The following is a 15480-nucleotide window of genomic DNA, read 5'->3' as shown; positions in this document are numbered from 1 at the left end:
ATGCCTGCTACTAACCACTTTTTGCAAATATATATGTGGAGTTTTTCATAAAGACTTGCATACTAACCATTCGCTTTGGACAGAGACTAACACTATATCTGCAGTTATAAAGTCTAAGTTGAAGACTCATTTATGTGAGTTTGCATGCGGGCCCGCAATTATACTGGCACATTAACCAGTGTTGCTTCTGCAGTATTGACTGCTACACTTAATTCGTATTAAGACTTATATATGTTTGTCTATATGTTTGTCTGTATCCTGGGTGGCATTTCCATAAATTGATACTTTTTAGTATTTATTGACTGCTATTTCTACTTCAGGGTCCATAGGGTATCCACAGGATACCTTGGGGTATAGGTGTGACGTCAGTCGCTGGGCACCATAGAGTTAAGCTTTTCAGCCTCCCAGGATGCACTAGGGTCCCCCTCCTATACCCCACCCCCGAGCCAAGGCACCTCAGTTTAGTTTGGTGCCCGGCCGGCGTCGGGTGCACCTGTCGGAGTGGGGGGCTAGAAGAGCCCCTGAAGCTTTCTTCAGTGCAGCTGTGGCTGCACATCTGGATGTACAGCATGGACAGTCAGTCCTGACGTCCATGCTGTCTTCCCTACACCCCCGCCGGTACCAGAATGCCGGTACCGATCCGGGGATGCTGGTGAGCATCTGGGGTCACAGCTAGCGGTGACCCCAGATGTTCCGGACCATGGCCGGATCCAAGGGGGACAAAGGTAAGCAGCGGGGTCCCGCGGTGTGTCCCCGCTGGTCACATGGTCCTAAGTCCCCAGGCAGGGGGCTCCCTGGGGACTGGCTGCAGCGTGGAGCCAGGCGACCAACCTGCGCTTTCCACTACCCCCTGGGACAGCGGACCGCAGCAGAGCGGTAGCGCTGCGGCGTCCCAGGGGTTAAATGCATGCCAGGGGAGCGCGCCTTCCCTGTCTCACAGCCGGCGCCTCCCCCGCTGCACACAGCCCTCTCTGCATGCTGCCGACTGGTCCTGTGGCAGCGCTCCTCCCCCAGGCCAGCCTCCTCTCTGCTCCTCGGCGGCCATCTTCTCCAGAACGCATGGTGAACGCTGCTGGAAGCGCTGGACGGAAGCATCGTGGTCTGGGTCCCCCCGCATACCTCTCCTCCGCTGTGGCTCAGGTCTGTGTATGCAGCGCTGTGTCCTACCAGGCCCTGTGTCTGTGTAGTTGAGTGATCAGCGCTGTTAGTGCAGGAATTGTTATTTCTCTGCATTGTATGTGACTGTGCTAGCGCTGCCTGTAACTTTTCTTCTCTAAACTGTCAGCTTTATTACTGTCCCTGTTCTTCTGCTAAAGCCCTTGCGGTGCGGTGCTGCAGGGTGGTCTCTCGCCTATTTAATACTTAATTGGTGAGAGAGGTCACATACGTGGTGCCATCATGTCTGAAAGTGATTTTCCCCTCCGGCTACAGTGTACCACGTGCAAAGTACCATTAGCGGAGGGGGAGGGTAGCGCGGAGGGCCTTTTGCCGGCAGTGTTTGTCCATGGCGCAGCCTATTACGGTTACAGCACCGGTACAGGAGCCGCCCTGGGCTTGTTTCGCTCAGGCGTTAACAGCTTTAGTGGGCCAGTTAGCTCCGCAGCCCGCGTTTACTCCGATGGGTTTGTCCCAGCAGTCTGTGGTGTCGTCACCCATGCAGGGGTTCCCACGACAATTGGTGGTACCCCACAGTCTCCCTATTTCCCCGCTCCCGGGTTCTCATGAGCCAGCGTGGGTTAACTCCCTGACGAGTTCTGTACAGCACTTGTCGGATGTGTTGCAAGGGGAGTCTGTGATGCGGCCTCATAAAAGGCCGGTGGCGTCTCTGTACGTTCCTTATGAGGATGACGAAGGGACGTCTGATGATGGGGAGATTCTGGATCCTTACGATCAGGAACCTCTCCATACTAAGGACGCTGATGCTAAGTCCAAAGTATATATTCCTGGACTTATTCGGGCGGTCCGCACAGCCTTGGTGATTGAGGATGAAGTTCCCCCAGCGGCTAAATCTAAGTATGCCTTTTTCAAAGATGTGAAGGGCGATGCCACAGTCTTTCCTCTTTCGGGTCAGTTGGTGGACCATTTAGAGGAGGCGTGGAAACAACCTGGCAAAAGATACCAGCCGCAGAGACGCCTGGCGGTGGCTTATCCGTTCGCGGATAATTATTTTGCTAAGTGGGAATCCCCTCCACAGGTGGATTCTCACGTGACCCGTCTTGTCCGTAGTGCCACATTGCCGATGCCATCCATGTCCTCCCTTAAGGATGCTACGGACCGCAAGGTAGAAATCTGCCTGAAGTCCGCTTATTCCCTTGCAGGGGGGGCAGCACGGCCGGCTATGGCCATTTGCTGGGTTGCCAGAGCGATGGAGCGCTGGGTGGATTCATTAGAGGCTTCTTTTGAATCCGACTGTCCGGCCGAACAGGCGGAGTTGATTGGCAATCTCCGTGATTCGGCCACCTACATCAACGAGGCGGCTCTAGACATTAGTACTCTGGTGTCTAGAATTTCTTCAGCAGCGGTAGCTGCTCGTCGCACCTTGTGGCTGCGATCCTGGAAGGCGGACGCAGATTCCAAGAAAGGTCTGGAAGCGTTGCCGTTTACCGGAGAAGTTCTCTTCGGTCCGGATCTGGATAAGATTGTGGCCACGCTGGCGGCAGCCAAATCTGCTTGTCTCCCGTCGGCCGCTGCTCCTTCTGGTTCGGGACCATTGTCCTTTCGGTCATCTAGGGCCCAGGGCAGGCCCAAACCACAGTCGTTTCCTCGACAGGCTGGCCCTAAGAAATCGGTCAAGCCCCGGAAGCAGGCATGGAGTACCAGACGTCCGGCCCCCAAGCCAGGTGACAAGCCTGCGGCCTGACGGTCCGGGCCTCCCTTTGGGGGATCCCAGGGTGGGAGGCCGCCTGCTACAGTTCGCCCAGTGTTGGTCGACCACTACGATAGACTCTTGGGTTCTGGAGGTGGTTTCCCACGGATACGCCCTCTCCTTCCGGCACAGACCCCCGGCTCGCTTCTTCACCACGGGTCTCCCATCAAACCGGAACAAGGCTACGGAGCTGCGGAAGGTATTGCACACTATGCTCTAGGCTGGAGTTATAGTGCCTGTTCCATTCTCCCAGAGGGGCCAGGGTTTCTATTCAAATCTATTTTTGGTACAGAAACCCAATGGGTCATATCGTCCGATTCTCAACCTCAAAGCACTCAACAAGTCTTTGCGGGTCCCGAAGTTTCGGATGGAGACCCTACGGTCCATCTTTCTGGCGCTGGAACCTGGGGACTACTTGGTGTCATTGGACATACAGGACGCTTACCTGCATGTCCCTATTCTTTTGCGCCATCAACAGTTCCTCAGGTTTGCAATCCGCAGCGACCACTTCCAGTTTCGGGCGTTACCTTTTGGCCTGGCAACAGCACCACGTGTTTTCACCAAGGTGATGGCGGTCATGGCGGCTTCTCTGCGGCTGCAGGGAGTCCGCATGTTGCCGTATTTGGACGACCTGTTATTGGTGGCAGGATCTCCAGAGCTCCTGTTACGCCACTTGGACCTGACCATTGCACTGCTGCAACGGCACGGCTGGCTAATCAACTGGCAGAAGTCCACTCTAATCCCGTCTCGGAGGATTCTGCATCTTGGAGCCTTATTGGACTCGGGACAGCAAAGGATCTTCGTGACGGAGGACAAGATCTCTGCTTTACAGTCAAGGGTGCGCAGTTGCCTGCACAGCCGCCGGGTGTCCTTACACTCGGCGATGAGGTTACTGGGCTCCATGGTGTCGGTGTTTGACATGGTGGAATACGCCCAGTTTCACTCCAGACCTCTGCAGCACCTGATCCTGTCCAAGTGGAACGGGCTGCCTCAGTCTCTGAAGTTCCAGACGATTGTGCTCACCCCGGAGGTTCGCCTGTCCCTTGCGTGGTGGTTAAAGACGACCCACCTCAACAAGGGACGTCCGTTCTGGGTTCCAAATTGGGTCCTGTTGACAACGGACGCCAGTCTTCGGGGCTGGGGAGCAGTTTCGGGTCCACACTTGTTCCAGGGCAGGTGGACGCCGACAGAAGCGGAGCTTCCAATAAATATCTTGGAACTCCGTGCGGTCTTCAATGCTCTCCAGCAGGCACAGCGGTTTCTCCAGGGTCGCCCGGTGCAGGTCCAGTCGGACAACGCTACCACCGTGGCCTACATAAACAGGCAAGGAGGAACTCGCAGTCGGGCGGCTCTCGTAGAGGTCTCTCGGATCCTGGTTTGGGGCGGAGCGCAATCTTCCGGCCATATCAGCGGTCTTCATCCCGGGAGTGCTAAATTGGTTGGCGGACTTTCTAAGTCGCCAGGACGTTCATCCGGGGGAATGGTCCCTGCACCCGGACGTTTTTCAACTACTGGTGGACAGGTGGGGTCTTCCAGAAATCGACCTCATGGCGTCCCGGCACAACAACAAGTTGCCGGTGTACGGGTCTCGCACAAGAGACGAAGGGGCGTCTCTGGTGGATGCTCTGTCCATCCGGTGGACGTTCCGGTTCGCATACCTGTTCCCTCCGGTCTCCCTTCTTCCACGGGTAATCCGGAAATTCAAACAGGAAGGAGGGACGCTCCTGTTGATAGCTCCCGCGTGGCCCAGACGGCACTGGTTCTCAGACCTTCAGGGTCTGTCCATGGACAGTCCTCTGCGGTTGCCGCTACGACCGGACCTTCTGTCTCAGGGTCCTTGCCTTCACCCGGACCTGACTCGGCTGTCTTTGACGGCGTGGCTGTTGAGACGGCCATGCTGAGGTCCCGGGGGTTTTCCAGCTCTGTGGTGCGTACCATGTTACGAGCTCGGAAACCGTCTTCCGCGAGGATATACCATCGCGTGTGGCATGCGTTCTTCCAGTGGTGTCGACCGAGAGGTTATGCACCGCGGGAGTTTCGTCTGTCTCGGATTCTCGCCTTCCTGCAAGCGGGACTAGATCATGGGCTTCGCCTTGCTTCTTTGAAGGTACAGGTTTCGCCCCTATCTGTCTGTTTTCACCGTAGGATTGCTACAATCCCGGATGTGCGCACCTTTATGCAGGGTGTTCTCCGCATTCAGCCGCCCTTTGTTCCACCTGTGGCGCCTTGGGATTTGGCTGTGGTCCTGAGGGCTCTCCAAGGACCGCCGTTTGAACCACTGGGCTCAGTGGATCTTAAATGGCTAACAGCTAAGACTGTTTTCCTTCTGGCCATTGCTTCGGCCAGACGTGTTTCTGAGTTAGGGGCTCTTTCTTGTAGACCCCCTTTCTTGGTTTTTTATGGGAACAGGGCAGTGCTCCGCACTCGGGCCCGAGTTTCTTCCCAAAGTTGTTTCCCAGTTTCATGTTAACGAGGAAATAGTTGTTCCGGCCTTTAACTCACCGGGTCTTTCCGTGGGTGAGGCCTCTTTGGATGTTGTGCGGGCCTTAAGGACTTATGTTGACCACACTTCTTCGTTTAGGAAGTCGGACGCTTTGTTTGTCCTCTATGGCTTCCGTAAAAAGGGTTGGCCTGCCTCAAAGCAAACTTTGGCAGCCTGGATCCGTATGGCTATTTCTGAAGCTTATCTTCATGAAGGCCTACCGGTCCCTCCTTCTCTGAAGGCTCATTCCACTAGGTCTGTGGGTCCTTCGTGGGCAGCTCGACGTGGTGCCTCGGCAGTTCAGATCTGCAAGGCTGCTACGTGGTCCTCTGTCCATACCTTCGTGAGGTATTACAGGTTTGACACCTTCGCCTCTCAGGATGCTTCCTTCGGGCGGCGGATTCTCCTTTCTGCACAGGAGCGTCCCCACCCTTAAAGGATACTGCTTTGGGACATCCCCAAGGTATCCTGTGGATACCCTATGGACCCTGAAGTAGAAAATATGAGATATGGTAAGAACTTACCCTTGTTATCTCTATTTCTACGAAGTCCATAGGGTTCCACAGGACTCCCGCCCTGTCGCACCTGTGCTGCAGATGGGCTTTGCTCTGGTCACCGGTTTTCCGTCTCCCTCTGGTGAGAATGTGATTCTTGTATGTGTCCAGATCTTTTTTCTCTCTCTTCCTTCTCCTCCTCCGGCCTATGGCTTGATAACTAACTGAGGTGCCTTGGCTCGGGGGCGGGGTATAGGAGGGGGACCCTAGTGCATCCTGGGAGGCTGAAAAGCTTAACTCTATGGTGCCCAGCGACTGACGTCACACCTATACCCCAAGGTATCCTGTGGAACCCTATGGACTTCGTAGAAATAGAGATAACAAGGGTAAGTTCTTACCATATCTCATATTATTTTTAAGACCACTTATATCTATATTATGGTCTAATATAATTTATCTGATAATTTTTTGAGTAAAGTACCGGCCGGTCTAACCCATTAATTTTTTAGCGATTGTTTATTTTTCAATATATTATTTATATTATTAAACCCTGTCTATTTAGCGCTGTCTATTATTTTTGTTTTAATCTTTATGTATACAACAATGCAATAACCCAAAGCACGGTATTTCGATTTTTGCTTTCCTTATGCTGGGCACACACTAGACGATATGTGGTCCGGTCTTGTGAATCGGAGCGACATATCAGGTACATCATCTAGTGTGTACTCATGGTATGCACTCTCGCGGGTCGCTAGCAATATCACCCATCGGCCCTCTACAGGGCTGACTGGGGATGTCGCTAACGATGCAGCATGACATGTCCCTCCCAGAGCCCTATCTAGACTTTTTGGTGTCCTGTGCCAGAGAGAGCATTGGCATCCTGTCCCCCCATTTTTTAAATGGGGACATAAGAAAAAGGGCCATGGCTTCATGGGGAAAGGCCAGGGAAGAGATAGGGAGGATGCTGGGGATAAAAAAAAAGAGAAAGCTACAAGTGAGAATGATAATAAACAGGAACATTGACAGGCCCAAACAGCGCCCCCTGCCCTGCGGTGCCCTGTGCCATGGCACTGGTCACACCACCATAGTTACGGCCGTGGTCCCTCCCCTCACCGGACCCTGCATCAGCAAGTGTGTATGCATTTGCCGCATGCCGGGTCCCTGTCGCCTGAGATGTTGTGCTGGGTAATCACCATCTATTGTGTACTGTACCCAGCTTAAGTACAACTTATACTGGCCTAATTGAAGCCTTCTGTTACTGGTTGCTATTAATTGCAATAATTATTTTGCATAATGTTAGAAAATCAACTCCATGCCTATCTATTAATGTAAATTTTGCATCTACACCAAATAATGTTAGATTTATATGAAGCTACAAACATCAGTATTCTCAATTATTTGCAATTTTGTGGCCCAGGATAGACAATGATTATGACAAACGTATTACTCTGAGCTGTACGAAGATGTTTATCACCATGAAAGGTGCTGACTAGCTGGCTGACTTGTGCCTATATATACAAATGACTTGTTAAGTAGATAAAATAACTTGATTATTATTAATGTTAACATCATCATTGCTGTTACAGAAATGTTCACAGGCACGTACTGTACTTTAGCTTGACTGGGCCTTCTAAGCATAAACCTTTTACCTGGAATAATTTAAGATGACCTGTCATTTTAATAAATAAAACACTTTTTAAAAATGTAATGTTGCAATAAAATAAAATAATACCTTATTTGGATAAAGTCATTACAGATCATTAACAAGACCCCAGTGGTTTAATCTGTAAATATGAGCCTTATTGCCTGCAAAGCTCCTTTCAACATGCACCCCTAGTTTCTGCTCTCTGGAAAGATCTCACTAAAGAGTACACCCAACTGCCACTCAGTGGGAGAGTAGGGCCACATGAATTATCCAAGATAAAATGACCGCACATGATATGTGGGTGACTTTACAAATGGCTTGTGAAGATAAAGAGCTTATGAGAAGAATTCACTTGAGGTGTACATTATATGCTGCAAATCTTAGAGCATGTAAGGACGTGGAGCCTGATTCTGATTTGTATGCTATGCAGAGGTTATCTTATGTGCAAAGGTACAATACCAAAGCTGTTCGCAGCGATTATTTAGTCACAGTGTGATTGACAGTCAGGGAGGGGTAATGGTAAGTGCCAGCTAAAAACACACAGGCATGTCATGACTGTTTGGAGGGTGTGTTACATCCTGCATCTGCAATCCCATAAGCAAGAAATATGGCTCCGGTGTCTCAGTTCCTGCGCCCATTCTGCATGACCAAAGACTCATTTAGAACTGCTAACATGAAATGATCTGTGACCGATGCTGCGTCTTTGTACTGAGATGCTTGGATTTGCAAAAAAAGCTGGTGGGCGTCTTATTAGATATCCCAGAAGCTGCAACACTTGCATATTTTTTCACAACAGCTGTGGTGACAATAGGGTACAACTCTGAATCAGGCCCATGAATGAGTATATAGACGGAATGTTGTCCATCTCCCAGGAATTGACTTCAGTGAGCAATATAGTAGATGTTGAGGAGGTTGCAATGGCGATGCTGCAAAACTTTATGCCAGGGTAGGACTTCTAAGTAGTGGCATTAGAGTTTAGTACTACAAAGCTAATCAGAGTGTATCAGCTAAGTTACTCTATAGCACATAACTATAGAATCAAATGCTGAAATGCTGTTCTATTTAGAAGCACAAAGCATAGAAAGACAAAGTATAGATGTTTCAAATGTCACAAGTTGGGACTTACAGATCACTGTATAAAGTGGTACCTCATCACCTAAATATGACAGCGGGAATGAGACAACATTAAATGTAGCAGATAGCCTTGGCAAGGACTGTTGGTAAATGGACTCAGGAGCCAAAAGGTATTTTAGCTGTAATGAAAGTTGGTTCAAGTCCTTAAAGTCGTGTGAGTCATAGGAGACAAGGTCTTAAATGCCACAAAATTTGGGACAATTACTGTACACTTGAAGATTAAAGGTAAAGCAGTTGTCACAGACATTGAAGATGCACCATTTTTGTTTGATCTAGGAATTAATCTAGATGCCATTAGTATACTGGTGAAAATAGGATACAGGGCCTGATTCAGAGAGTCCAAATTGCAAAGGGTTGTGTACAACCAAAGAGGGACAGTAATTGCTGCAGCAACCTGGTGCCAACAACTCCACACCCTAGACACAGTGAGAGGTCATGCAAGGGTAGCTACTGAATCTGGCCAGTCAATGCAGCTATGGCACAGAAGACTAGGACACCTAGGATGATATACAGAAGCTCCAAAATTGCATGGCGATTGGGATGTCAGTGAACAATCCCGATAGACCAGCATGTGAAAGGCAAGTAAACATATTGAAAATCCCAAGTCAGCATCTAGAACAACAGTGCCTTTCGAATGAATACATACTGATGTTTGTGGACCAATAGAGGTAAAATCAGTGAATGGTAATCGTTACTTCATGACACTCATTGAATATTGATTCCACTCTTCAGTGCAAAACTAATTCGTATTTAGTGGTTGATTCATAGATGTACGCTAAAGGCGCCGCCAATGCCTCTTTGTATGCAGCGGCTGCACTAGAATCCGCCAAATCTGGAGGAGGCATCTTGTGTTAAGACACCCACTGCCAGCTTCTGTGATCCACTGGCTGCTTTCTAGGATGCAGCATTGGACCTATTGTGCATACATCAGGCAGCCATTGGACATCTGAGTAACCCTAAAGTTACTCAGGATGTCCGGCAAAGCCACCCTGCCGGTGCCAGTGAAACATTGGGGCTTTGGCACACTCAGAAGATAGGGCAGACACTCCCCCATTTTCTGGAATTCGCCTGTCACCACCCCCAAACGCCAGCAGCAGGTCAATCATGCTGCAGCTAAGGAGGAACTGTGACTGATGTCATAGGGCCCGATCTGCACATGCGCGGTGCGCCTCCTGCGCATGCAGAGATAAAACAAAGTCGCTGATTCGTGAGAACATCGAAGTTCCATAAATCTCTGAATCCGGCCAGTAAACAGGAATATCCCCAGCTTGTCATAACTAAGCAAGTGCAGCTTTTTACTACAGATGTGTGGTTCGGTTCTCCAGAAATCCGAATCCATCCGAATTTCGTGAATCTGGGTAAATCCGAGTCGCGGTTCTAATCTCCTGAGGAGATCCGGGCAAATCCGGGTCGTAATTCTGATTTTTTTCCGGTTCGGAATTCGGATTTCAAATCCGAATTTCAGGTATTGGATTGCATAAATTACATGATTTTAGCTGTTTTTAAAACTTTTTATCTATTTTTTATTTAGAAAATCCAGATCCAAAACCAAAACACTTGAGGGTGGTTTGCAAAACCAAATCCAGATACAAAACCTTGAAGAAAATACAGATCCAAAACCAAAACACATCCCTCCTTTTTATGTTTACACCACTGCAGGCTCCGTGGATTTCAGTCAAATTGACCAAACCTGTATAAAAATCTGGCGCTAGGCATCATCAAGAGTATTCGTGCTGCAAATTTGCACTTTTGCATAGTCATAAAACAACATTATCCCCTCTTACCAAATAACATTGCCTACATAAAGGTAGGTGGAAATCTAACTGAGAAAACTGAGAGTATGGGGCCTGATTCAGAGCCGCTCGCTATTTGCGGTCGTTCGTTCCAAAACAAGGGGTGGCTATTCAAATGAACTGTTCGCTCATTGCGGTCTGTTCACGCCTCTAAGTCTGAACGAACGAGCAAAACTTGCGGTTGTAATTTTGAAAAATACGCCCCCTGGCCGCTCGCACCATACGTCATGTCCGCTATTTATTAGATTAATCGAGTACATCGACCAGCGTATGACTGCTCGCTATTCTTGTGGTTGGTTTTTCCTACCGCAATCTTGCGAGCAGTTTTGACTATAAAATAACCCAGTGACGTGGTCAATGACGCTGCTGTATTAATTATGCACACCCTTAAAACGCCCGTTTTGACCTTTAAGCACGCCTGCGTTCTGATCTCCACTCCCCATTTTCAAGCCCCTTCCCCTGTTACCGCCCACATACGCCTCATCCTGTCACTCAAAGTAGCAGGCATTCGCTATATAGCGAACAAACGATTTTCGGCCGCACTGACTGGTTCACGCATGCGTATTACAATCCGTACGCATGCGCAGATGAGCGAACATCGGTCAGAACAAACGAGGCCCTGAATCAAGCCCATGGTCCTCTTTTAACAGTCAGTACCAAGTGTTTGCTTCACCACAATAATTATCTGCCAAATGAGATCAGTATGATAGATGGTGCTATTATAAAGAATGACATCCACTATCGCGATTTTTCATTTAACGCTTTCCCTAATAGACAATTTGTTTAAAATAATCTATCAGCAGCGCCGGTGGCATCTCCCATTCTGTGCCGAGTGGGACGTTGGAGAGAGACCTCAGGCTTTTCATTCCTTCTTAAACAGCATTAATGCTGACAAGTCATGCAGAAAGAGATCTTTGAGACCTTGAAATAGAATGTTTGGCTTCTGGTGACTGCAGAATCAAGATGCAGGTTACGTATTCTTTAACCTGTGTGCGCTAACGGTGATTTCTGTAGGCCCAGGAGTTTATGAGGGCCGCTAATAAATGAACGCCTTCAGGATTTTGCAACTTGCAGGTCATTTACAACATCTCTGTTTTAAAAAACAAACAAGAAATCAATAATGTGATAATAGAAACAGCAAGAGAAGACGGTTCTGCAAATATAGCCACTTATACGCCATTAAATCAACCTTAAATGAACGGAATTGCTGGATTGGACCTTGCCCAGATTCTGCCTTTTGTAATTGTATTGTAATCAGTCCGATGGTCAGATGATATAAAACAACCAAATTTACAAAAGCAATGCAAAAACAAAATGTATAATTGCTCCTCTCATGGAGTGGTTGACATGTACGTTTTGGTAAGTAGATTTTTAGAGTATGCCTATGACACCCAAACGTGTATTGTATTGTGTAGCGCACACATATTCCACAGCGCTTTACAGAAAATATTTGGCCATTCACATCAGTCACTGCCCCAGTGGAGCTTACAATCTATTCCCTTGGTGCTGTCAGGCAGTAATACTAACCATTACACCATCTGTGCTGGTAATAGTGTATATGTGTATATGTGTCTCTTGTGTCTTGTGATTGTAAAGATCAAATAAGACAGGGAGGCATTCCTTCAAACTAAAAGACTATGGGCCTGATCCAAGACTATGAGCACAGATTCCTGATTATGCAGCGCAAGTGTGCAGAATGGGTCCTGCGTAGTCGCACGCAGACCCTTCTATGCCTATGTCTGACAGGCAGAGGCATTTAAGGGGTGGGGGCAAGCCCAGGGACTGCGTCGACTGACGCAGTGTCCTGGGCTCACAAGACAGTCAGCCTGAGTAAGCTCAGGCTTACAAACAAAAAATGGCAGCTGCTCAATCAATCTAGCAGTACCTTTCAGGTGCATGAAAGGGAGGGGTCATACTAAGTAGAAAAAAGGAGGGGGGTTAACCCTCTATTGTTCCTCAGCACACTGAATTATACTTGCAACAATATATGAAGACTATACGGTAATAGAAATTCAGAGATATTAGTTGCATGCATTTGCAAATACATGGGAAGCTGCTAGGCCTCGTTATGGCTTCTCTGTCACTAGCAGTCCCTAAAACTAAGGGTTTCACATCTGGGGTGCAGTGCACCCCAAAAAAATGCTCAGCCCAGGACCCCCCAGGGCATCACACGAAAAATGGAAAGAGAGTGACAGTGCAGTGTAAAGTATAGATTTGTGCAAGTAGTTAATAAGTGTTAAGGGGTTAAAATATGTAAAAAAAAGTACATGAATAAAATACAAACATAAAAGGTGATGTTAAAAATAACTATGTGTATTAGGTGGTGATGCCCTGAGGAGGCCCAGCCAGAGCAGCCTCGGGGGCCCTACGCCCAAACGGTCACCCCAAATGTAATACATACCAATTATAAGGCCTCATGGTAAAGGCATGTACATAAATGCATCCAAATTGAGAGCCAGCTTACCTGGGAGTCACCCCTGGGAGCTCCATCTAGCACTACTAGAACCAGCATGCCCTGCTAATGGTGGCTCATTCATGCATCTCATAGCAACAAACAAAAAATGGCAGCTGCTCAATCAATCTAGCAGTACCTTTCAGTTGCATGAAAGGGAGGGGTCATACCAAGTAGAAAAAAGGAGGGGGGTTAACCCCCTATTGTTCCTCAGCACACTGAATTATACTTGCAACAATATATGAAGACTATATGGTAATAGAAATTCAGAGATATTAGTTGCATGCATTTGCAAATACATGGGAAGCTGCTAGGCCTCGTTACGGCTTCTCTGTCACTAGCAGTCCCTAACACTAAGGGGTTCACATCTGGTGTGCAGTGCACCCCAAAAAAACGCTCAGCCCAGGACCCCCCCAGGGCATCACACGAAAAATGGAAAGAGCGTAACAGTGCAGTGTAAAGTATAGATGTGTGCAAGTAGTTAATAAGTGTTAAGGGGTTAAAATATATGTGAAAAAATTTACATGAATAAAATACAAACATAAAAGGCTTACTCCGCTAGCTGGCGGCCCGATGGTCGCGATGGTGGAAGTGCTGGGATCGCAAATGCAGCTAGTCTGGAGCGGGAGTAAATGCCATTTGAAGATGGCGACTGCTCCTGCACTCAAGCTATGAAAATATTGTATTTTCGGAGCTTGATGAATTCTGTCCCCATACTAGTGTATAGGGACAGCGGGCCACTCCGCAAGAGGAAGGTAAGCAGGAGATATCTGTGATACTAGTGTAAGGGGACAGCGGGCCATTCCATGAGAGGAAGGTAAGCAGGAGATATCTGTGATACTAGTGTATGGGGACAGCAGGCCATTCCATGAGAGGAAGGTAAGCAGGAGATATCTGTGATACTAGTGTATGGTGACAGCAGGCCATTCCGGGAGAGGAAGGTAAGTAGGAGATATCTGTGACACTAGTGTATGGGGACAGCGGGCCATTCCGGGAGAGGAAGTTAAGCAGGAGATACCTGTGATACTAGTGTATGGGGACAGCAGGCCATTCTGGGACAGGAAGGTAAGCAGGAGATATCTGTGATAATAGTGTATGGGGACAGTGGGCCATTCCGGGAGAGGAAGGTAGTAGGAGATATCTGTGATACTAGTGTATGGGGACAGCGTGCCATTCCACAAAAGGAAGGTAAGCAGGAGATATCTGTGAAACTAGTGTATGGGGACAGCGGGCCATTCCGCAAGAGGAACGTAAGCAGGAGATATCTGTGATACTAGTGTATGGGGACAGCGGGCCATTCCACGAGAGGAAGGTAAGCAGGAGACAGGGGCGGATTGGGCCACCGGGACGCCCCAGGCCAGTTCCCACTAGGCCGGTCCCCTTGGTGGCTGGTGGCCACCAAGCCCAACCCCTCATCCTTCAATGACTCCACACTCCAAAAATATACTAGTAGGTTAATTGGCTCCCACAAAAAATTAACGCGAGTGAGTATGTGTGTATGCATGTAAAAGGGAATATAGGGCCTCATTCAGACCCGCTCGCAAGCGGGTCGATGGTGGGCACTGCGCACGCGTGGTGTGTGCAATGCGCGTGCGTGAACCCCAGAGCGAGTGAGAAATTCACTCGCTCTGGGGCTCGCCACAAATGGGGCGGCTGTCGATGTTGACCGACAACTCACCCCGTTTTGTAGGCGGGGAGGGGGGGTGGCTGGTCAAACGGAGGAGTTCCTAAAGGAATGCCTGCCATTTGCGGGCGGCCCTACTGACATCACTCGTGATGTCAGTAGCTACTCTCTTTGAGCAGGAAGCTCACTGGAGCTTGCGGCAGACAAGACCCTACCACAAGGGTCTCGTCGCAAGCCCGATGGTCGCGATAATCGTGACCATCACCTGGCCGCTCGCAAAAGCTGTGGGTGGTCACCCACAGCTTAGCGAGCGGCCAGTAGGCCGGGTTAAAAAGAAATAGCCTCCGCCCTGATTCAGAGCAAGCGCTCGCTTCTTGCAAGCGCCTCTTAATCAGGCCCATAGAATGTGAGCTCCACTGGGGCAGGGACTATGGGCCTGATTCAGAGGCACTCGCAAAAAGCGAGCACTCGCTTCTGAATCATGGCGGCCGCTTTTTTTTTTTAAGCTGTGGGTGACCACCCACAGCTTTTGTGAGCGGCCAGGTGAATGTCACAATTATCGTGACCATCGGGCTTGCGACAAGACCCTTATGGTAGGGTCTTGTCTGCCGCAAGCCCCAGTGAGCTTCCTGCTCAAATAGAGCAGGAAGCTCACTGCTGACATCACAAGTGATGTCAGTAGGGCCGCCCACAATGGCAGGCGTTCCTTTAGGAACGCCTCCGTTTACCAGCCACCCCCCCTCCCCATCTACAAAACGGGGCGAGCTGTCTATCAACATTGACAGCCGCCCCGTTTGTAGCGAGCTCCGGAGCGAGTGAATTTCTCACTCGCTCCGGGGCTCGCGCACGCCACGAGTGGGCAGTGCCCCACCATTGACCCGCTTGCGAGCGCATATCGCTTGTGAGTGGGTCTGAATGTGTTATATGGTGGTCTCTAGATGCTCTCTATTATGGTGGTCACTAGAATGCTCTATGTAATATGGTGGTTAC

Source organism: Taudactylus pleione, unplaced genomic scaffold (genome assembly GCF_031769625.1).
Source record: "Taudactylus pleione unplaced genomic scaffold, aTauple2 ptg000562l, whole genome shotgun sequence".
NCBI lineage: Eukaryota > Metazoa > Chordata > Amphibia > Anura > Myobatrachidae > Taudactylus > Taudactylus pleione.
The sequence above is the reverse complement of the archived record's forward strand: the minus strand, read 5'-3'. Positions refer to the sequence as shown.